Source organism: Humulus lupulus, chromosome 6, assembly GCF_963169125.1.
Source record: "Humulus lupulus chromosome 6, drHumLupu1.1, whole genome shotgun sequence".
Lineage (NCBI taxonomy): Eukaryota > Viridiplantae > Streptophyta > Magnoliopsida > Rosales > Cannabaceae > Humulus > Humulus lupulus.
Window position 1 is genome coordinate 72571728 of NC_084798.1, and position 24128 is coordinate 72595855.

Sequence of the window (24128 nt, forward strand, 5' to 3'; positions counted from 1 at the left end):
CTCCCAATTGTTACGGGAGTGCATTCATGCATCAGAATCCCCACAGTTTCTGCTAACAATTTTGAGATCAAGCCGTCGATACTACAAATGGTCTAGTCCACCATTACCTACAAAAGATCCAAACATGCACATAGCTAATTTCTTGGAGTTGTGTGCAACTTTCAAGATGAATGGGGTGAGTGATGATGCTATCAGATTGAGGTTGTTCCCATTCTCATTGAGGGAAAGAGACAAGAGTTGGTTAAACTCTCCGCGGGCCAACTCTATTAACACTTGGGAAAAGCTAGCACAAAAGTTTCTCGCAAAGTTCTTTCCTCCATCAAAGGCTGCATGGTTGAGAGAAGATATCAATAACTTCTTCTAAAATGATGGGGAATCATTATATGATGCATGGGAGAGATTTAAAGAATTGTTGAGAAGTGTCCCCATCACGACATTGAGAAGTGGATGTTGGTCCACAATTTCTATAATAGGTTGTGCACTACCACACGCACCATCATAGACACTGCAACATGAGGAGCATTCATGGGAAAAGTGCTAATGAGGCCTATGCATTGTTGGAAGAAATGACCATGAATAATTGCCAATGGGCTGATGAGCGAGCCACTAGTAACACAAAAGTAGCTGGGATTCATGAATTAGATGCTATCATAGCACTAACTGCTCAAGTTGCCTCCTTAACTAAGTAGTTGCAGAAAAACAATATTTCAGCTCAACCAATACTGATGCAGACGGTGTGAAAGGAGTGGAGGTTCTCACCAATTTGAGCATTGTATGACAACAGAGGTGAATAGTGCTATCCATATGGAGCATGTGAATATGATGGGGAATATTAATAGGCAAGCCAACAACCCTTTCTCCACCACTTACAACCCAGGGTGGAGGAATCACCCTAATTTTTCATGGACAAATAATCAAGGTCCATAACAACAAATTCAGCAGCCCGTTTCTCAAACTCCACCTCAAGAAATGTCACAACCACTGGTTTCTCAAGAGAAGACAAATGAATTACAAGCTGCACTATTGACTTTGACCAACTCCCAAGCTCAGTTTATGATTGAAACTCGATCATCCATCATAAATCTTGAAATGTAAGTGGGTCAATTGGAAAATATGTTACAAAGTAGACCTCAAGGAAATTTGCCAAGTAATATTGAGGTGAATCCTAAGGAGTAGTGCAATGCGATCTCCTTAAGGAGCAGTAAGGAGTCTGTAGAACCAGTTCAGAAATCTATTTTTCCATAAAAAATGGAGTCTGAAAAAAAGGAAAGGTGGAAGAAAAGGTTATCAAGAACCTTGAGAAGAAGCAGTCACCATTGAGTTTTGAGCACCACATAAAAATCCCATATCGTTAGAGGCTGCAAAAGAAGACGATTGACAAGCAGTTTTCAAATTTCTTAGATGTTTTTCGAAACTTCACATCAACATTCCTTTTACAGAAGCCTTAGAACAAATGTCGAGTTATGTGATGTTCATGAAGGAAATCTTGTCGAAGAAAAGGAAACTGGAGGACTATGAGACAGTGGCTCTTACTGAGGAGTGTAGCACAATACTCCAAAAGAAACTACCATCCAAGCTTAAAGAACTTCATACGGCGGCAACGCCCCCTCTAAAGGGTCGCGGTGCCACGGCGGTTCGAGGGCAAACCCACCCTTGAAGAACCTCATACAGGCTGCGACGCTCATCTCAGACGTCGTGGTGCCACCACAAAAAACCCAAAAACTGCATTTTTTCCAGCACTTTTGATCCAATTATAGACCTAAAAAAATCGACCACAAATACATTTTCAAAGCACTTTCAACCCCAATACAGATTACCTAAGTGCCAAAGAACACAAAATCAACATCAAAACATTCAGAGACCCAAAAATGCTAAGAATCATCACTTTGAGTTTTTGAAACTCAAGTTTTTCTCCAATTCGAAAATTCAACAACCAAACTTAAAATTTAGACCTAATACAAGCTTTAAATCAATAACTTAAACAATTTATATCACCAATAGACTTACACAAACACTCTAGAAGCCTAGAATTTAGAAATTCAGTTGAGACCCACACATGCCCTCAAGAACATTAAAAACACAAGAAGAGTAGAAAAATCCTTACCTCAGCTACACAAGTTTGAAATCCCTAAGGAGAAGGTGGAGTGTTCAGCTGAAATCTTCACCTCATAGACCTTCAATTTCTCCTCCCAAATCATCAAACTCAAGAGTAAATTCCAAACATACTTTTTTCTTTTCTTCAAAACCCCTCCAAGAAGGAAATATTGGAGAGAGAGAAGTGTATACCTGAATCCCCTAGAGTGTTCAACACATTGATTACTTAGCTTAGTCCAAAGGTCAAAAAGCCCACTTTGCCCCTAGCCATCCAAATGTGCTTTGACCAAACCCAAGGACAATTTAGTCTTTTGCCAAAATTCCCGCTAACCTCAAATTTCATTACAAATTCCCAATTTAATCCACTAAACCCAAATATTTCTCCCAATTAACTCCAATTACCAATAAATCCCACTATTTTACCAAATTACATAAATACCACTTGGCTCACCCTGAGCGTAGTATTTATCCCCATTGTGACTTTTCCGCTAATTGCTCAAAAGGATCAACTCCTATCGAATATCACAAATATATCCACATAATAATGTGGTCTCACGCACATAGCATATAAAATTACAATTATACCCTCAATGGGTCAAAATTATGAAAATTCCCCATTTTTGACAAAAGCGGGCCTTTAAGCACATTTAATACACATAAACATGTATAAGCAGTCATATCTTAATATAACTCCCATAATCCACATGATCACATATGTTGTCCCAAAATTGGCATATCTGATGTGGCATTATACTTTAGACATGTGGCATTAGGCTAGGCAGGATGGTCGGCCTGTAAACACTAAATGTATAATAGTTACTGCTCAGCAGGTATACCAGCAAAACCAGCTGGTTGGTGTAACGAACAGAAAAACCTGGTCAGGAAGAAGAGGTTACACTCACCATTAGCACTCCGAGAGAATTGCTCGACTACCCTCAAGGGGTGCTTAACAACCTTGAAGAATCGATCAAGCCTCCTAACAAATAGGATTGTAACTACCTGCGAGAATAATGAGATATTTCCATGATTCAGATACGCCGTGTGCAGCCCCTAGGCCAAAAAGACATTATAAATACAAACCTTCAACCATGGTGGAGGGGGTTCACGAACTTGCCTACCGACTTGTATTTAGAAGCATACTGGACAACCTATTTTCACACCTAACAATGATTCTACCTTATTGTATAGTCTTTAACACATAGAAATCTACTTGTAATTGTTGTGTAAGTTTAAGCAATTAAAATTGTGCAAGTGTACACAGTCGGCAAAAAAGTAATAAAGTGATAAGTTGAGTATCGTATCCACAGGGATAAATAAATTGAAAATGCTTAAAAATAAACTAAGATGACAATATAAAAGCAAGAAAAATTCAATTTGGTGAAATGGGCTTGAATTATTAAATTCATCTATGTCAATTGACTTGTACGTTTTGCTGCAGAAAAATCTCAGCATACTACCTAGAGTTAACAAGGATTCCAAATTAATTCATAGAACTTTTCCAAATCCTATGATATTAATTCTTTCACCTAATTTAACATATTCCTATGCCAATCATGTTTAAGAACCCATAATTTAAGTATCAATTCATAATGGTTACACAAGGTAAATAACACATTCCTATGTTATTCACAAACATAACCTAACAAGATTATTCACTTGTGTCATTCAAATCTTTCAATTATGTTTAAACTTCCCAGCACAAATATAACTCAATATCTTTCCATTAGTGGCTAGTCAACAACAAGGAATCATCAATAAACACATTTGAATGAACAATGGGTAAATTTCTAAAATAAAGTGCTAGAAAATTATAACTAAGACATAGAGTTAATCAATAATTCAAGCCTCAAAAGATTTAGTTAATGACTGAATTCAAGAGCACAAATCAAAAATCAAAACAACCCATAACAAAATAAATCATAGTTTAGAAAATACAAGAAAAAGAAAATAAAATATTAAGGAGAATGGTAAGAGAATCAAGCCAAAAAGATGTTCCCAAAATGGTCATCCTCTCTTGAATCCTTCTCTTTCTTCTTCTTTTTCCTTTTCTTCATTCTCCACTTTTCCTCTCTAATGGCTGCTGGCTGTGTCCCCTTTTTTGCTAATGTACATGCCTCTTAAAAGTGAGGATGATCATATATGATATTAGGGCTCCCATTTTCTTTCTTTTCCTTAAGCCCACATGGGCCTTTTTCTTCCCATTTGTTGTCTTTTTGCTAAACATGCACCAACAAAATTAAAGACCCAAATCTCTCCATTCTCCACTTTTCCTCTCTAATGGTTGTTGACAACTTCTCACGTGACCCAAGAAATGCTTGTTGTCTGGACAGAATGCTTCATCATTGCTGCAGCAACCTGAGAATTCCTACACCAAAAATTATCATATTAAATCACATTAGCTCATTTCTAATTCACTCAACTTCATCCAATTTATCATTTTCTTACTCCTGAACCCAAATAAAAGAAAATGACTCAATTTTATAGACAAAGACACAAATCACTCATCTTTTTTAATCAAATTATAAGCTAGAAGTATTAAAGATAACTCTATATTCTAGAGTTATCAGTAATCCCATGTGATCTTGTGTAAACCTTTAAGATTAATACAAATATAAGAGGAAGTAGGTCATTACCAAACCTTGGGGCCAAACCTCTAAAAATTATGGTGTTCTTTATTATTTATTGCTCATCATTACTAGGTTCTTGGCTCATTTATTTTTCATTGATTGTTCTACCAAAAACTCTCGAATTAATTATTTTAACTCCGTGTCAGTTGGCTAAAAAACCAATCAATATTTTGGTGCCTTCATTGAGAGCAAGAACAATCGCATTCGGATTTAATTACTACAAAGATGGTGGTTTCAACAATAAGATCAGGTCAAGAACCTTTGGAGCGCGAAGTTGAATCGTTACACTGAGTTCCCTCAATGAACAATCTGAATGGGGGGTGAGCTGATTTGCCACCTAGAAACCCACCTGGCACCGAAGGGCAGGCTACAGGGCCCATTATAGCCAGGCATAGGGTTACTACCTTTACAAGAGTTACTAACACAAGAGCCTCAGATGGAGGTGCTGCAAGGGGTACTGACTAACCAGGATCGAGAGCTGGAGGACCTGGATGGTATGAACCCCACGTAGATATTGAAGGACTTGAACCCAAAATTGAGCAGATAAGGGAGGTCATGGGATAGATGCAAGATTAACTTGCCACCACAAACCAGGGGCGAGCTACCACCTAGGAGGCCGTCAATGAGGCTTTCGAAAAACAAAGATGAGATTTTCAAGAATGGATGGATCGAAGTGCTCGGGAGATGAAGTCTAATCAGGAAGACATGGAACACCGAACCAGGGAGGCTGCTGAATCCATCCACAATTATATGCAACACCAGTAGACTCAGGATATGGGGACTGCAGCTGGAACTACTGCTCACAATCAACAACGTCCTCTTGTATTCGGTTTTGGTGATGGAGTCATGAATGGACCAGAGGCTCGACCTCAGAATGGGGATCAGGGTCCAACCAGGAGTAACCGATCTGGTTGGGGTGCCCAAGCCATCAACAATAGGCGTCCCTTACCAGCTGAAAAATAAGTCCTCCCAAGGCGCCAAATGGGATAGGACCAAGCAGGAAAATTTCGGCCAAGATCTCAGTGCAGTGGTCATGACAGAATTCCTGGGGCTGTAGGACAGGATGACAACCCCCAAGAACCAGCGCCGAATAGGAGTGGTCACTCCCAAAATAACAAATAGCAGCCTGGTCGGTACAGACAGCACTAGGAGTACCGACCAAGATCAAGAAGGGGGGACCTAGAGGTTAGTAGTGTGTACAAACCCCACTATGCCGATGGATATGATCATGAGGATGCCGTGAGTCAAGTCCACCAGCAAAAAAATCAGGATCATAGGGGTAACCAGCCCGAATGACTGTTTGTCCAACAAGGACAGGATATCCTGATCAACTAGCCACCCTGAGATGAAGGATTCCAGGGAGTACCTCCAGTACCAGGCTGAGTAGATAGCCAAAATGCTGGAGGAAGGCATCGACCAATCTCTGTGTTTAATCGAACGGGCCCAATGGGAGGTGAAGACTTACGAGATGCTCTCAATTGCAGCAGGGAAAATCGGGTCTCGAATAACATAACTCCGCCTGAGCCTGTTCAGGACCCAAGAATAGATGAGGTCTGTAATGCAGCATACCCCCAGGAAGCTGCAGACCTAAACATCTAGGCCCAATTGGACCTGTTAACGCGATTAGTAAGAGATTTGATAGCTCCCAAGTTAACAGATATTGAAATGGAGAGGCAGAGAGGTTCTGCGTTTTCACAATGTATTAACCAGTTGCCCATACCTGTCAAATTCAAGATGCCAACATGGAAGATGTACACTTGGCGGGAAGATCACAACTTTGAACTACAAACTAATCTCCAGGGGATTCGGGATGATGCTAGGTGTAGGATCTTCCCTACCACCTCATCAAAAATCGCCTAGCAGTGGTTATTTAAACTGCAGCCAAGGTCGATTACATCATGTAATGGATTTGTACGCTTATTCTATTCCTAATTTTCTTTCGCAATGCCCCTTCTGGCCGAGTCGAATGACCTGGTGGATATAAAACAAAGAGATAATGAACCTTTAAAGAACTACATTCAACATTTTATGCAGGAGGCCACCATTGTGAAATCCTTGAGCGTTGATGGTAAATTGATTGCGATAGCCATCAACTCAAGAGTTAAAGTAAAAAGCCTATTTTGGAGCAACTTGAAGAGGAAGTCCACGCGTATCACTCAGGAATTCCTAGATCGGGCAAAAGAACTTATTTAGCTTGATGAAGTTGAACAGAAGGTAGATAATCCAACTCAAGCAGATGTTGGGCAGGGAAAAACAATAGTTTAAAATACTACTAACACAGCCAGAGAAAGTAAAAATGGGGCCAAAAATGGTAAATGTGGTAATGGGGCAAGAAGTAGTAGTAACTAGAATTACAATAAGAAGCCTAAGACTAGGTGTAACGCCCTGGCTACCCTAGAACAGTTACGGTGAATGGTGGACCAGAAATTTGACTCACTACATGAGTCCTTTGGTCAAAAACGTGCTCTAAGTGTAATTAACAGGTTAAGGCATAAAACCAATAAAAAGGAAATGGAGATTTTTATTACAAACTGCTCTGCAGAGCTAAACAAGCATTTACAAGTGGTTCTCAGTACAAAATGGTCATTACTGTTTTAGATTTACAATCCCTCCGACCTAAGCGGCAAAAATAGGGTAAACCCCCTAGTTCCTCTGAGAACTCCTTGGCCGTGGTGGTCAAGCGGCCGCATATGTACACATCACCACATCAGCTCTCCACTCAAGGCTAGGTGAGCTTTTCTTTCCCTTTACCTGCACCACATAGCACCCATGAGCCAAAGCCCAGCAAGAAAACATAATACTTTTCATATAATTATCAAATGATTATCATCATAATCACACTGAACATAAAGCTTTCCAACAAGCGAGTGAACACCACATGATCTTAGCGGGGGAGAGTGGTTGCTAGGTAAGCCACTAGCCTCCAAGCGCTTATTTCATTCATCGACCCTCGGGGTCGGTCTGGCATTAATGCTCTTTGAGCCATTCAATGCTAATAGTCGATTAGATCTAATCTCCGTTGGCTTGCGTGAACCACGCTAAGACCGTTCTGACTAATCAGTCAGCGCTATGTGACCAGTGTCTAGTATCACTGCCGAACTTGACTAGTAAGTCACAGCTTCACAGCTGATACTAACACCTTTGCCAATCCTGACTAACGAGTCAGTGCAACGTGACCAGTGCCCAGTACCATTGCCGAACCTGACTAATAAGTCACAGCTTCACAGTTGATACTAGCACCTTTGCCAAACCTGACTAATAAGTCAGTGCCATGCACAAGTGAGCAACATATGCCCAACATTATATATTCAATCCATGTCCATATTACAAAACCAACATGCCTCACGAGTATCCATGCATGTCACACTTGGGGTGCAGTTTTCTTACCTCCGGTTCGAGCAAGAATGGATAAAAGAACAACCCTGAGAACGATCAACCTTTTGTTCCATTAGCGGTTACCTGGTCACAACCAATTATGGGATTCCATCAATAAAATGAACAATAAAAGGTTCCCAAACCAAAACCTCACCTCCGGGACATCAAACACTACTCAACCGGGTAGTAGGTTCAACCCCGAGGCCTTAGGTTTGAATCCCCATGCTTAAAAACACTTTTCTGGCAAAAATGCCCTGTAGGGCCGCGACCCTCCATAGCTGCACCGCGGCGCGCCTCCAAACAGAGGCGGCCACCCTCCTGACAGGCACCTTGGGCCGCGGCTCACCTATGCCAGGCCGCGGCTTAATAAGCAAAAATGCCCAGAATTCAGCACGCACCAGCAAGCATCCTCCTGCATTTTTCCTTAGAACCAGCCCTTCAAACCAACTCAAAACCTCTTCCAAACACCCATTTAAACCTCCAAATATCACCCATAACTCTCCCCCATCATAACCCAAGTAAAACACCACAAAAACCCCCCCTTGATTCCAACTTTCCACACCAAAATCTAGAGCTGAAATCTTAAAACGAAAACAGAGATAAACCAGAAACTCAATGGATGAACTCACCTCAAACCTGAAATTAAATCCTCCCCAACAGTTGAACCAAGCCTAAAACCACAGCCGCTTGATCTCCTAGCTTGATTCCACCCTTTGAGCTCAAAACTCCAAAGAAGGAAAGAGAGAAATGGATGCACAAGAAGGAGAAAGTTCACTCTCTGTTTTTGCTCTGTTTGTACGGTTTCTACAGCCATCTAAATCATATATATCCAAATCCCAAATGACCAATATACCCCTAGGTCTAATAAAGCTTCTAAAGCCACTTCAAGGGTAATTTTGGCACATTCCACTAATCCCGTTAATCATAATTAACGCTTCCCAATCTCCGCTAATCTCAATATCCTCAAACACCAATAATTCACATCCTGTTACCCTTTAATGTCTGGTAACACTCTAATCATTAAAACACCCCGAGACTCACCCCGAGCCCCGAGCTTAAGCCTGTTATGACCAAACCGTTAATTAACATTCCTTGATTGTCTCATGCCAAATGGCTCGAACAAACCCACATCATAATGTGGTCTCAAGATATATCACCAACATGCGTACAAATAATCAATTTACCCTCAGCGAGCCAAATTACCATCACACCCCTGTAATTAGAAATATGGACTCACATGCATTCATGCATTTTATCAATTAATAACATAATTGAGCAAGTATGGCCCTCCCGGCCTACTATTCACGCCGTTAAACATATCGGAGAATTCGGGGCATTACAACTATCCCCTCCTTACTGAAATTTCATCCCCGAAATTTACCTGAACAGCTCGGGATACTGACTCCAGCTTCCAGGTCGCCTCCTCGACCTTGCTGGTCCTCCACAATACCTTAACCAAAGGTATTGTCTGATTCCTGAGGACTTTGTCCTTTCTATCAAGTATCTGAACTGGCTGCTCCTCAAAGGAGAGATCTGGCTCAAGCTCCAGATCTTCATAACTCAGAATATGGCCCACATCAGATACATACCTCCGAAGAGCTGATACATGAAATACATTATGCACGGCAGACAACGCCGGAGGCAAAGCTAATCTGCAAGCCACCTGACCAATCCTCTCCAGGATCTCAAATGGACCTACAAATCTAGGACTCAGCTTGCCTTTCCTCCCAAACCTTCTCACCCCTTTCCATGGTGAGACCCTGAGGAAAACATAGTCTCCCACCTGGAACTCCACGTTCCTGCGCTTGGGATCTGCATAGCTCTTCTGTCCACTCTGAGAAGCAAGCATTCTAGCTCTAATCTCCTCAATAGCCTCACTGGTCCTCTGAACTGCATCAGGACCTAAGTATCTCCTTTCTCCTGTCTCATTCCAATGAATGGGAGATCTACACTTCCTACCATACAGCATCTCATAAGGTGCTACTCCAATGGTAGATTGGTAACTGTTGTTATATGAGAATTCTATCAAGGGCAAATACTTACTCCATGACCCACCGAAATCCAGCACACATGCTCTCAGCATGTCTTCTAAAATCTGGATCGTCCTCTCAGATTGCCCATCTGTCTGAGGATGATAAGCTGTACTGAACTTCAACTTTGTCCCCATGGCCTCCTGCAAACTCCCCCAGAACTTGGAAGTAAAAGTGGGGTCCCGATCTGACACGATCGACCTAGGTGCACCATGGAGTCGCACGATCTCTCTCACATAGAGATCTGCATACTGATCAACTGTATATGTAGTCCTCACTGGCAGAAAGTGAGCTGATTTGGTGTAGAGATCCACTATCACCCAAATGGAATCATGCTGACCAGTAGTCCTGGGTAAGCCCACCACAAAGTCCATTGTGATGTCTTCCCACTTCCACTCTGGAATATCCAGAGGCTGCAGTGACCCTGCCGGCCTCTGATGCTCAGTCTTGACCTGTTGACATGTCAAGCACTTAGCCACATACTCTACTACATCTCTCTTCATACTCGGCCACCAATATAATGATCTCACATCCTGGTACATCTTCGTGGTGCTTGGATGCAAAGAGTAAGGTGTAGTATGAGATTCATTCAGAATCTCTCGTCTCAATGCAGTGTCTAACGGAACACATATCCGCCCCTTGTATCTCAACAAGCCTACCTCAGACACTGTATAATCCCTGGATGCTCCAGCTAGAACATCCTCCCTGATCTTGATCAGCTGTGGGTCACTCAACTGACCCTCTTTGATCCTCTCTAACAATGTAGACTGCAACGTAATGTTAGCTAACTGGCCCACCATCAACTCTATACCAGCTCTGGTCATATCATTTGCTAACTCTCTGGCTATCAGTCTCATACCATGAATCTTCCCAGGACCCTTCCGGCTCAAAGCATTTGCTACCACGTTGACTTTCCCTGGATGATACAAGATTTGACAATCATAGTCTTTCATAACTCCAGCCAATGCCTTTGCCTCATATTCAAGTCTTTCTGAGTGAAGAAATACTTCAGGCTCTTGTGGTCTATATAAATCTCACACTTCTCTCCATAGAGATAGTGCATCCATATCTTTAAAGCAAAAACCACCGCTGCCAATTCCAGATCATGAGTAGGATACCTCTTTTCATACTCCTTCAACTGACGAGACGCATAGGCAATAACCTTCTATGATTGCATCAAAACACAGCCCAAACCCTGATGAGAAGCATCACAGTAAATCACAAACTTCTCCTGATCTGTCGGAAGACTCAAAATCGGAGCTATAATTAATCTCTGCTTCAGTTCCTAGAAGCTGTTCTCACACTTATCTGACCACACAAATTTCTGGCTCTTGCGTGTCAGCTCAGTCAAAGCACTAGCAATCTTCGAGAACCCTTCCACAAACCGCCTGTAATAACCTGCCAATCCAAGGAAACTTCTAACCTCAGAAGCATTCTTTGGCCTTGGCCAATCTCTGACCGCTTTGATCCTTGCTGGATCTACCTTAATCCCCTCCTTACTGACAATGTGTCCAAGAAAGAATACCTGAGACAACCAGAACTCACACTTCTTGAATTTTGCAAACAATCTGTGCTCTCTCAGTCTCTGTAGAACCAACCTCAGATGCTGCTCATGCTCTGACTCAGTCTGAGAATATACCAGGATATCATCGATGAAGACGATCACAAACTGGTCTAAGTAATCCTTGAACACTCTGTTCATCATATCCATGAAAGCAGCAGGGCCATTAGTCAATCCAAATGACATAACTAGAAACTCATAATGCCCATACTTGGTACGAAAAGAAGTCTTCGGTATATCTCCCTCCTTGACCCTTAACTGATGATAACCAGAACGAAGGTCGATCTTACAGAATACCTTCATACCTTGCAGCTGATCGAACAGATCATCTATCCTTGGCAAATGATATCGATTCTTAATTGTCAACTTATTCAATTCTCTGTAATCTATACACATTCTCAGAGAACCATCTTTCTTCTTTACAAACAGAACTGGCGCACCCCAGGGTGAGAAACTAGGTCTAATAAAACCCATATCCAACAGCTCTTGCAACTGCACTTTCAATTCTTTCAACTCAGCTGGGGCCATTCTGTATGGTGCTCTAGACACTGGCTCCATCCCTGGTGCCAGTTCTATAACGAACTCAATCTCTCTCTGTGGTGGCAACCCTGGCAAATCCTCTGGAAACACATCCAGAAACTCACATACAAGTCTAGTATCCTCTGGTCTCACTGGCACGACCTGAGTGGTGTCAACCACACTGGCTAAGAATCCAATGCAACCTCTCTGCAGTAGACCTCTGGCTCTCAACACAGAAATCATAGGAATACGGGGTCCATGCACAGTACCAACAAACACAAAAGGATCCTCACCTTCAGGCTCAAAGGTGACCATCTTCCTTCTGCAGTCAATAGTTGCCCCATACTTTGCCAACCAATCCATACCAAGTATCATATCAAAGTCAGTCATAACTAACTCTATCAGGTCCACTGGAAACTCTCTGCCCTCTACTGTCACTGGCAAAGATCTGACCCATCTTCTGGACACCACTATCTCTCCAGTGGGTAAAAAAGTACCAAACCCCACAGCATAGAAATCACAAGGTCTACACAACCTATCAATAACGCTACTAGCAACAAAGGAATGTGTAGCACCAGAATCAATTAACACATGATAAGGGGTTCCTGCACTAAGAAGCTGACCTGTAACAACTGAGGGAGAAGCCTCAGCTTCTGCTTGAGTCAACGTGAACACTCGAGATGGGGCCGAGCTGTCCACCGTTCTGGGTTCCTCTTTCCCTATCTGAGGGCAATCTTTCTTAAGGTTACCCACTACTCCACATAAATAGCAAGCCTTTGCCCTACACTCTCCCAAATGGCGCCTCTTGCACCTAGGGCATTCAGGACGAGCCTTCCAGGCTTCACTGCTCCCAGGACGACTTACTGTAACACCACGAGGTCTTCTGTCAGGACCTGGAACTGGGAAGGTATCAGGAACCTTCCTCTTCTGATCACTGGGGCCAACACCCCTGCCAGAACCAACAAATGGAGGAACTGTCCTCCTAAAATCCCTTCTGGCTGCACTGTCACGCCAGATCTTAATCTCTGCACTCTCAGCTGTGAGTGCCTTCTCCACCACCTGTGCATAAGTAGTGACTCCTGCCACAGTGGTGATGAGAACGTCACGGGCTAACCTGGGTTGTAGCCCCTGGAGGAATCTCTCTCTCCTGGTCCCATCAGTGGGCACCAGCTCTTTGGCAAACTTTGCCAAACGGTCAAACTTTAAGGCATACTCAGTAACTGATAAGCTTCCCTGAAATAGCCTCATAAATTCATCGGCCTTCGCCGCTCGTATAGCATCATTATAGTACTTCTCATTAAACAAGGTCTGAAACTCCTCCCAACTCAGGAGATTAACATCCTTGGTCTGGCCAACTACTTCCCACCAAATCCGGGCATCATCCCGAAACATATAGGCAGCACAGGCCACCCTCTCACTACCCACTACCTTCATAAAGTCAAGAATACTGGTAAGCATGCTCATCCATTGTTCAGCTTTGATAGGATCAGCGCTGCCTTCAAACACTGGAGGTTGCTGTTTCCTGAACCGCTCGTAAAGAGGTTCCAATCTGTTTTCAACCCCAGGCTGCTGCCCAATAACTGGCACTGACACAGAAGGTGCCTCTGGTACATTAACCACTGCAGGCACTTGTTGCTGCCTCAGGAGACGAAGCTCCTCTCCTTGTTTCAACACTATAGCCTGCAAAATCATTAAACAACTGCGGCCTGTTTGCAGGTGCTGGCTGTGGAATCTGGGATTGGTCATTCTCTTGACCCTGACTGTTGTCATTATTCTGACCCTGACCACTCTGGCCAGCTGTAGTGTCTGTCTGTTCTGGGTTCATTCTGTCACTGATACCTTACTGAAACAACAATCAATACGGCCAGTCAGGTAGTAATAACTAAACCTCTTGCCGCCTCAGGGTCCAAGAACAAGCAGACAATTATCATATTCCACAGTCATTCAATATGCACAAACGGATACATGTTTATGGCACTCAGCACTCAGCATGTATCACATAACAGTTCATAATATCTCATGCATACATGTAAAGCATTTGCACCACATTTAGGCAGTTATGCACATAAGTACATAAAGAGTCACCAAACCAAGAGTCGAGCTTGACTTCAGTGATGTGTGTACATGCCCAGCCAGTCTACAGGAACCTTAACCTTGGCATTGCTCTGATACCAAGTTGTAACGCCCTGGCTACCCCAGAACAGTTACGGTGAACGGTGGACCGGAAATTTGACTCACTACCTGAGTCCTTTGGTCAAAAATGTGCTCTAAATGTAATTAACAGGTTAAGGCATAAAACCAATAAAAAGGAAATGGAGATTTTTATTACAAACTGCTCTGCAGAGCTAAACAAACATTTACAAGTGGTTCTCCGTACAAAATGGTCATTACTGTTTTAGATTTACAATCCCGCCGACCTAAGTGGCAAAAATAGGGTAAACCCCCTAGTTCCTCTGAGAACTCCTTGGTCGTGGTGGTCAAGCGGCCGCATATGTACACATCACCACATCAGCTCTCCACTCAAGGCTAAGTGAGCTTTTCTTTCCCTTTACCTGCACCACATAGCACCCATGAGCCAAAGCCCAGCAAGAAAACATAATACTTTTCATAACATTATCAAATGATTATCATCATAATCACACTGAACATAAAGCTTTCCAACAAGCGAGTAAACACCACATGATCTTAGCGGGGGAGAGTGGCTGCTAGGTAAGCCACTAGCCTCCAAGCGCTTATTTCATTCATCGACCCTCGGGGTCGGTCTGGCATTAATGCTCTTTGAGCCATTCAATGCTAATAGTCGATTAGATCTAATCTCCGTTGGCTTGCGTGAACCACGCTAAGACCGTTCTGACTAATCAGTCAGCGCTATGTGACCAGTGTCTAGTATCACTGCCGAACTTGACTAGTAAGTCACAGCTTCACAGCTGATACTAACACCTTTGCCAATCCTGACTAACGAGTCAGTGCAACGTGACCAGTGCCCAGTACCATTGCCGAACCTGACTAATAAGTCACAGCTTCACAGTTGATACTAGCACCTTTGCCAAACCTGACTAATAAGTCAGTGCCATGCACAAGTGAGCAACATATGCCCAACATTATATATTCAATCCATGTCCATATTACACAACCAACATGCCTCACGAGTATCCATGCATGTCACACTTGGGGTGCAGTTTTCTTACCTCCGGTTCGAGCAAGAATGGATAAAAGAACAACCCTGAGAACGATCAACCTTTTGGTCCTTTAGCGGTTACCTGGTCACAACAAATTATGGGATTCCATCAATAAAATGAACAATAAAAGGTTCCCAAACCAAAACCTCACCTCCGGGACATCAAACACTACTTAACCGGGTAGTAGGTTCAACCCCGAGGCCTTAGGTTTGAATCCCCATTCTTAAAAACACTTTTCTGGCCAAAATTCCCTGTTGGGCCACGACCCTCCCCAGCTGCGCCGTGGCGCGCCTCCAAACAGAGGCGGCCACCCTCCTGACAGGCACCTTGGGCCGCGGCTCACCTATGCCAGGCCGCGGCTCAATAAGCAAAAATGCCCAAAATTCAGCACGCACCAGCAAGCATCCTCCTACGTTTTTCCTTAGAACCAGCCCTTCAAACCAACTCAAAACCTCTTCCAAACACCCATTTAAACCTCCAAATATCACCCATAACTCTCCCCCATCATAACCCAAGTAAAACACCACAAAAACCCCCCCTTGATTCCAACTTTCCACACCAAAATCTAGAGCTGAAATCTTAAAACAAAAACAGAGATAAACCAGAAACTCAATGGTTGAACTCACCTCAAACCTGAAATTAAATCCTCCCCAACAGCTGAACCAAGCCTAAAACAACAACCCCTTGATCTCCTAGCTTGATTCCACCCTTTAAGCTCAAGACTCCAAAGAAGGAAAGAGAGAAATGGATGCACGGGAAGGAGAAAGTTCACTCTCTGTTTTTGCTCTGTTTGTACGGTTTCTACAGCCATCTAAATCATATATATCCAAATCTCAAATGACCAATATACCCCTAGGGCTAATAAAGCTTCTAAAGCCACTTCAAGGGTAATTTTGGCACATTCCACTAATCCCGTTAATCATAATTAACCCTTCCCAATCTCCGCTAATCTCAATTTCCTCAAACACCAATAATTCACATCCCGTTACCCTTTAATGTCTGGTAACACTCTAATCATTAAAACACCCCGAGACTCACCCCGAGCCCCGAGCTTAAGCCTGTTATGACCAAACCGTTAACTAACATTCCTTGATCGTCTCATGCCAAATGGCTCGAACAAACCCACATCATAATGTGGTCTCAAGAAATATCACCAACATGCGTACAAATAATCAATTTACCCTCAACGGGCCAAATTACCATCACACCCCTGTTATTAGAAATATGGAGTCACATGCATGCATGCATTTTATCAATTAATAACATAATTGAGCAAGTATGGCCCTCCCGGCCTACTATTCACGCCGTTAAACATATCGGAGAATTCGGGGCATTACACTAGGGAGCCGCCCAAACCACGAGAATAATTTCCTAAGTTTACTACTTACTCCATCCTATTGGAGCACTGTGCAGATGTTTTCAACGCTACCCAGGCGGTCGTATCGTACAGAAAACCTCCACCAATGAGGAATGATGTTAACAAACGGGTTATGACTGAATTCTGCCAGTTTCACAATAACTATGGTCATGAAACCAATGAATGTAACTACCTGAAGGAAGAAATTTAATTCCTCATATGACAGCACAATGCTCATCTGAAGAGGTATGTACGACTTAATGCTGACCAACATCCTCAACAACAGTCCCCGCAACAGTATTAGGGAAATCAACCTCTCCTACCATCACCGGTCGCTGGTCGGCTATATATGATCTGTGGAGGACCACATTTGGGCGGTAATACTGGAAAGGCACGAGAAATATACGCTCATTCCCTTAGATATGAGCAGGACTATGATGTATTGGCTGTCCAGAAGCATACTCCCAAATAACCTCGCTAATATTGTGAGCCTATCATATTCAATGAGGAAGACACTGGTCATGTGCGTCATCGACATAATGACCCTTTGGTTGTGGAAGTCCAGATTTCCAACATGATTGTGGCCCGGACAATGATCGACCATGGGTCATCTGCCAACATCCTGTTCAAGAATACCATGGAGCGAATGCTAACCATCAATGATCTGGAGCCATGCGAACAACTGCTATATGGGTTCACAAGAAATGGCATGGCCCTAGCAGAAAGGATAAGGCTGCCTCTAACGGTGAGAACAACACCTAAGAGAAATATTTTCATGGCCTTGTTCGTTGTAATCGACATCCCTTCTCCGTTTAATGCCATGATAGGTCGACCATCCCTGTATGACCTCTGACCAGTAACTTCTTCATTTGCTCATAAAATTTCCAACTTTGGTAGGTATCAGGTGTCTTAAAAGGAATCAATTGGTGGCCAGGGAGTGTTATAATTCATCAGTGAAAAAGGTAAGAAAAGCAGTCTGTACCGGGCAGCTTGCAGGCCCCAATAACCAAAAATTGGATGCAGCCCAAAGCGGGGGGAAAGACATAGAGCCTTATTTTGGGGATATTGACATAGGGATGGGGCCAGTTGAAGAATTAGAAGAAGTCTCACTTGACCTAGGGAACCCAACCACGGTTATCAAGGTAGGGAAAGAGCTATCCGGGGACATAAGATCTGCTTAGATCCAGTTACTTCACGACAACCAAGATGTATTCGCCTGGTCTCATGATGATATTGTCGGGATCTGCCCAACTATTATAAGCCACACCCTTAATATCGATACAGACCACTTCAAGCCCGTACAACAAAAAATGAGGTTACTTGATAAAATGAGGGCTAGGGCATTAAAGGAGAAGGTGGAGAAGCTTCAGAATAACAATTTCATTAGGGAGTTTTCTACCCAGTAATGGTATCCATTCCCGTGTTGGTAGGAAAGCCCAATGAGAAATGGAGGGTGTGCATAGACTTCAAAGATTTGAATAAAGCATGCCCAAAAAACTGCTTCCCACTTCCAAGAATTGACTAGCTAGTGAACGCTACAGCGCCACGAGATTTTAACATTTATGGATGCTTACTCGGGGTACAACCAGATCAGCATGCATCCACCCGATTAGGAGCACACCAGTTTCTGCATAGACGTGGGGCTATACTGTTATAGAGTCATGCCATTCGAGTTGAAAAATGTTGAGCCACATATCAACGGCTATTAAACCAGATGTTCAGAGATCACATTGGACATAACATGGAGGTCTACGTAGATGATATGTTGGTAAATTTAAAAAAGGCTGGGGGCATATTGGCGACTTGGAGGAATGTTTCAACATTCTAAGGCAGTATAGAATGAAATTGAACCACTTGAAATGCTCATTTGGTGTGGGTGCGGGTAAATTTTTGGGGTTTATAGTGAACACTAAGGGAATAGAAGCAAACCTTGAGAAGATAAAAGTGCTGCTGGATATGCACTCACCAGCCAAGATAAAAAGCGAGCAAAGCCTGAGAGGGCGTATAGCAGCACTGAACAAGTTTGTATCCAAATCAACTGATAAGTGCATTCCATTTTTAATATCCTCAGGAGTACAATGAAATTTGAATGGATCGAGGAGTGTGAACAAGCCTTTCAAGCTCTAAAACAACAGCTGGCGCAAAACCTTTGGAAGGTTAAGAACTGTGCATATACCTGGCAATAACAGAACATGTTGTCAGTGTAGTTATGGTCAGAGAGGACAACAGAGTCCAGCACCTAGTTTACTATGTTAGTAAAAGGCTGATCGGGGGAGAAAGCAGATACCCTTTAATTGAAAAATTAACTTACTGTCTGCTCCTGTCTTCCAGAAAACTTTGTACATACTTCCAAGCTCATCCCATAAAGGTCCTTATCGACCAACCATTGTGCCAAGTCCTGCAAAATCCAGACACCTTTGGTCGACTACTAAAATGGTCTATAGAGCAGGGGCAGTATGAGATCACCTACCAACCTTGAACAACAATTAAAGGTCAGGCTCTAGCAGCATTTGTAGTTGAGTGTACATGAATACAAGAAATAGATGAGGAAATGGTCGAGCAGCCATCAGAATTTGGACCACTGCCTAATACAGGTGCTGAGCAGAACCCCGAACAACCAGAGTCTAGTACTATCCATACTGAGAAGGAAGCACAAGTGTGGATGCTGCATGCCGACGGCTCGTCTACCAAACAACTGTCTGGGGCTGGTCTTATACTAATAACGCCTGAAGGGAAACACATCCATTGTGCACTCCATTTGGGGTTTAATGCCTCTAATAGCGAAATAGAATATACATCATTAATCACAGGCCCGAGGTTAGCAAAAGAAGTGAAGGTTGAATCCTTGGAGCAAAACAGAATATTAGCAGCTTGTTGTCAATCAAGTCCTCGGTTCAAGGACCTGCTTGCTCAATTCAAGAAATACACCATCCAACAGATACCAAGAGAACAAAACGCCACATCATATGCATTAGGTAGATTGGCCAGCAGTGCTATGGTGTACAAGGCCAACCTAGCTCCTATTGAGTACCTGGTCGAGCCCAGTATCAACTTGGCATAATTAGTCCTTTTGATTGACAACACTCCATCCTGGATGACCCTAATTTTAGCCCATCTAGAGCACGGAACCATACCTACCAACCATAATGAGTATAGAAAACTGATGAGGAAAACTGCTCGATACCTAATCATGGACGGGGCTATGTATTGAAGGGGATTTTCCATGCTATTGCTAAGATGTGTCAACCAACCAGAATCCGGATGACTGTTGGGGGACCTACATGAGGGTTTATGTGGAAATCATGCTGGGGGCAAAGTCTGTCTAAGAAGATTTTAAGGCAAGGCTACTTCTGGCCAACTATGAATGAAGATGATGTTGCATATGTCGGAAGATGTGACAAGTGTCAAGGATTTGCTAAGATACCCTGAGCAACACCGAATGAGCTTACTCAAATGCAAAGTCCATGGCCCTACGCCATTTGGGGAATTGACCTTATTGCTCGATTACCAAAGGGAAATGGGGGAGTACAATATGAAGTAGATGCAGTTGAATACTTCACCAAGTGGACGGAAGACGAGCCACTAGCAACCATCACTTCCAAAAAAATATTAGACTTTGTAGTGAAAAATATAATCTGTAGATTTGGTCAACCCCAGAAAATAGTGTCCGACAATAGCACCCAGTTTGACAGCCAACTGTTCACTGATTTATGTTCCAAGCTTGGCATCACAAAAAGTTTTTTAGCAGTCTTGCACCCTCAAGCATATGGGCAGGTACAAGAGTTAACAAAACTCTCAAAGACACTCTGAAGAAACATCTAGAAGAGGCTAAACGAAACAGGCCTGAGAGATTGCCTGAAGTACTCTAGGCATACAGGACTACCGAGCGAACAACCACTAGTGATACCCCATTTGCACTCACATATGGGTATGAAGCAATGCTGCTAGTTGAGGTGACTCCCCCATCTAACAAGCTTGCGACATACAACTAGGATCATAACCACCAGCTGCTAGCTGAATCCTTAGACCAGATTGGAGAAAGATGCGAAAGGACCAACATATGCGTAGCTGCCCATTACCAAAAAGTTTCTTGGTACTTCAACTCGAGATGCTTCGGTAGGGGTACTAGGTCCAAGATGGGATGGTCCTTACCAAGTTATAGAGATAGTATCACCCGACACGTACAATCTAGCACGGTACGACAAAGATCTCTAACTAGTGCATGTCCCCCGTTACAGGAATGGGGAACACCTGAGGAAGTACTACCAATAAAGATCACATTTAAGTGATTGTTGACTGGATGGTATAGGCACGAACTACCCCTACCATCGACCATCTCAAGTTAGCTATATTAATTATGCACAGGCACAAATTGCCCATTTATTGTAATAATTAGTATTTATGAATGTAAGCTATGATTGTAGTGACACAACTTGTATGGTTAATTTTTAATCAATAAGACACGATTTTTGTCCATTTTTACAAGCCTTACTTTGCAATGATTATCTTGCTAACTAGTATTGTATTTCACGGATTATCGGCAGTGTATGAAACCTTTATAGGTTTTGGCAAACCCAGGTGGTCCCAAAAAGGTTATTACGAGCCACTCTGGTCAGTTGGCAAGTGAACAAGAAGATATCCCAAGAGGGATGAATCTTGCTCAGTCACTTGGGGGCACCATAGCCAGACATGGACAAGCAAAGGAAAAATCAGGTAATTAAAAGGACTTAGAAACAATAATTTTATTAATGTTAAAGTGCGTGCGCATTGCTCGGGTTGTGCCAACCAGCAAAAAGAGCCATAAAACTATTTCTGTAGAAAGGGTTGAACAATTTTTGTTTACAACTCATTCAAAAAAATTGAACATCTCTGATTTATAGAGCTGCACAGCTCCAAACAGAGCGGCATAGCTCCAAAAAGCAGTATACACCAAGTAGTAAGGAAAATTAAGATTTGATATAAAGTCAAAATGAAAAACATTTTATAGATAGAGTGTTAAGTGCTCAAGATTAAAGGCTGCTTGGCTCAACCATGTTGTCTCAAAAAAAATAAAAGATTCCTCGAGAATAAAGACTGCTTGGCTCAACCATTCTTGTTCAGGCATAAAGGAAAGATGTTCAACAATGTAAAATGCTAAAAGCATAAACAAATAAAGTTTTTCAAGGGTCTTGGACTTGGTTGTCTGGCTAGATGTCAGGTTGCTCGACTGGAAGGATTTGAAAGTGATCAACAAGGGTCTGGGCATCAGTTGAAGTAATTAGGCCAGAAGGCAGAACATGCTCCTCAGGGGTCGCATTAATTAGCTTAGACGCTGACACGACTAGTTCTGGCTCAGAGGCTAAAGGCTGCTCGTTGGGAGCAGTCTGGGCCTCAGTCTTCTCCCACTTTGTATAATAGTGCATAAGCTAGTTGAAATCCTCCCCCAAGTAGTTGTAATCTGCCCCTTTGTTGGGTACCCAGAACTCATAAAAGATGCTCATGCCAAAGTCCTCAAAGGCCTTAACATCAGCAGCCCTGCCAGTTTTCTCTTCATCGAGGGCCTTCACCAACTTTTACCTCTCCTCCTGGGAGGCTTTCCCCTCCACGGTATTTTTCTCAGCTATTTCCTTTAGCTCTTCCACCCTCCTCTCCAGCCGATTGAAATCCAGGTTCCTTTGCTCAGCAGTGGCCTTGAGACTCACATTGTATTTGGTAAACTCCTGGGTGGTCCTCTATAGCTCTTGGACCTGCTCGGTTAGCTGGGTAACCTGGGAGGCATTTTCCTCAGACTCCCTTTTCAAGCTGTCCATCTCCTTGTTCACCACCTTGGCATGGTGGTGACCATAGCTAAGAGCTAAAATGAACTGCAATAGTAAAATAAGGAAGTTAGGCAAAGTAACAAAGATGAAAAATTAACAAAACATCGAACAAATCAAGTACTTACCCTGACGACGTCCAGGAGCCGAATACTACTGATGTACTCAGTAGATTTGCTGCCCAGGGTAGCAATGAAGTTTCCTTGGGAATAGGATACCCTTTTTACACGCCCCTAGTGGATTGTCAAGGCTTTCTTCAACGACTCATTAACCTCCACTGTAGGGTCCTTAACGGTACCATCTTAAACTCTGCTCGGGACAAGGAGCTCTCTGACAAGATCAGAGGGGACAATTTCCTCGGTAGGAGTTACCTTGCCCTTGCCAGATTTGCACAAGGGACTCTGCATCTTTTTACTAGAAGGAGTCTTCTCAACCTACTCATTAGCCTCAGCAGGAAGGTTAGCTTTTTGGTGCTTGGCCGTAGGAGTCTCGCTGTTGGGATTGCCAGTCTGTTTCTGTTCAAACTTCTTGAAAAAGACAGATGACATATCTAAATTGTAAAAGCAAAAGGTTATTCAATATTCTTAGCACAGTCAAAATACGCAAAGAAATAAATAAGCAGACGTAAAAACAAGTTCTAAAGGTTAGCGTCAGGTGACCCTCTTCCGCTTCCCCTGACCAGTTGGCTACCGTGATCGAAATATCCTCATCATTATCTGATGAGTCAAAGTCTATGCACTCAACTTCAATTTGTTTCCCTTTTTCGGGCTGGGGGCATCATCAATCTTGGGAGCATTGCATTCAATAGGTTCCCTTATAGAGATTCTAGCCGAACTCGTTGTCCGTTGGGAAACGCAAGGCCTGACTAGGGGTACGGACGAAATTTTTGGTTTTTTGTTGGGCAGTGGCTGACTGGGTGACTTGGTGTTGGGTGGTTGCATCCTAGCCGACTGTATGGTAGGGGTGACACCCTTATCCTTTGCCTTGGGGTTAGGGTAGACCCCGACATTGGCAAGTTTTTCTACAGTGGTCAGGGCCACCAGGTCTTTGTTGCTAAGGTCTGTGGCAGCTAGTTCTCAGGCCCTCTTCTCCATCTCCCTAGTGAAGGCCGACTAGTTGAATGGACTGTTACATCGAAATGACAAGTGATTGGCATCAACGCCCGTCGTAATGAAGTATTGGATAGCATACTCCCCAACCTTGGAGATACCTTTGGTGCAAGCTAAATAAAGGTTAGAGTCTCTATGGCTAAAGTAGGAATACCCCGAGTAGCCTTGTCGGGGACAAGATTTGAGGTAAAAAAGGTAATTTACTTCGTGCATAGACGACATCGGCTAGTTTAAAGACTTGTATAAAACATAGAGGGTTGAGAGGAATCTAATGCCCTTAGGATTGATCTGGGTGGGGAAAAGCCCAAAATAATCTTCCACACTTTGGAAGTATGGCACAAGTGAAAGAGTGGTGCCAACAGTAATGTGAAACCTGCTCTAGGAGCAGAAAATGGGTCTCAGGGTGCTCGATAGTCTGAGGCTATAGGTTTTAGGTTTAAAACATCTTCGAGCTTGAAATGCTCTTTGACGTTTTGCAGCTG

General features: G+C 43.0%; 1 non-coding gene across 1 annotated transcript; it reads right to left on the minus strand.

Moving 5' to 3' along the window:
• Positions 1 to 331: 331 nt before the first annotated feature.
• LOC133787584 (small nucleolar RNA R71) lies at positions 332 to 437 on the minus strand. The gene has a single exon (XR_009872596.1). It is a non-coding gene; the product is annotated as a small nucleolar RNA R71 (small nucleolar RNA).
• Positions 438 to 24128: the final 23691 nt, after the last annotated feature.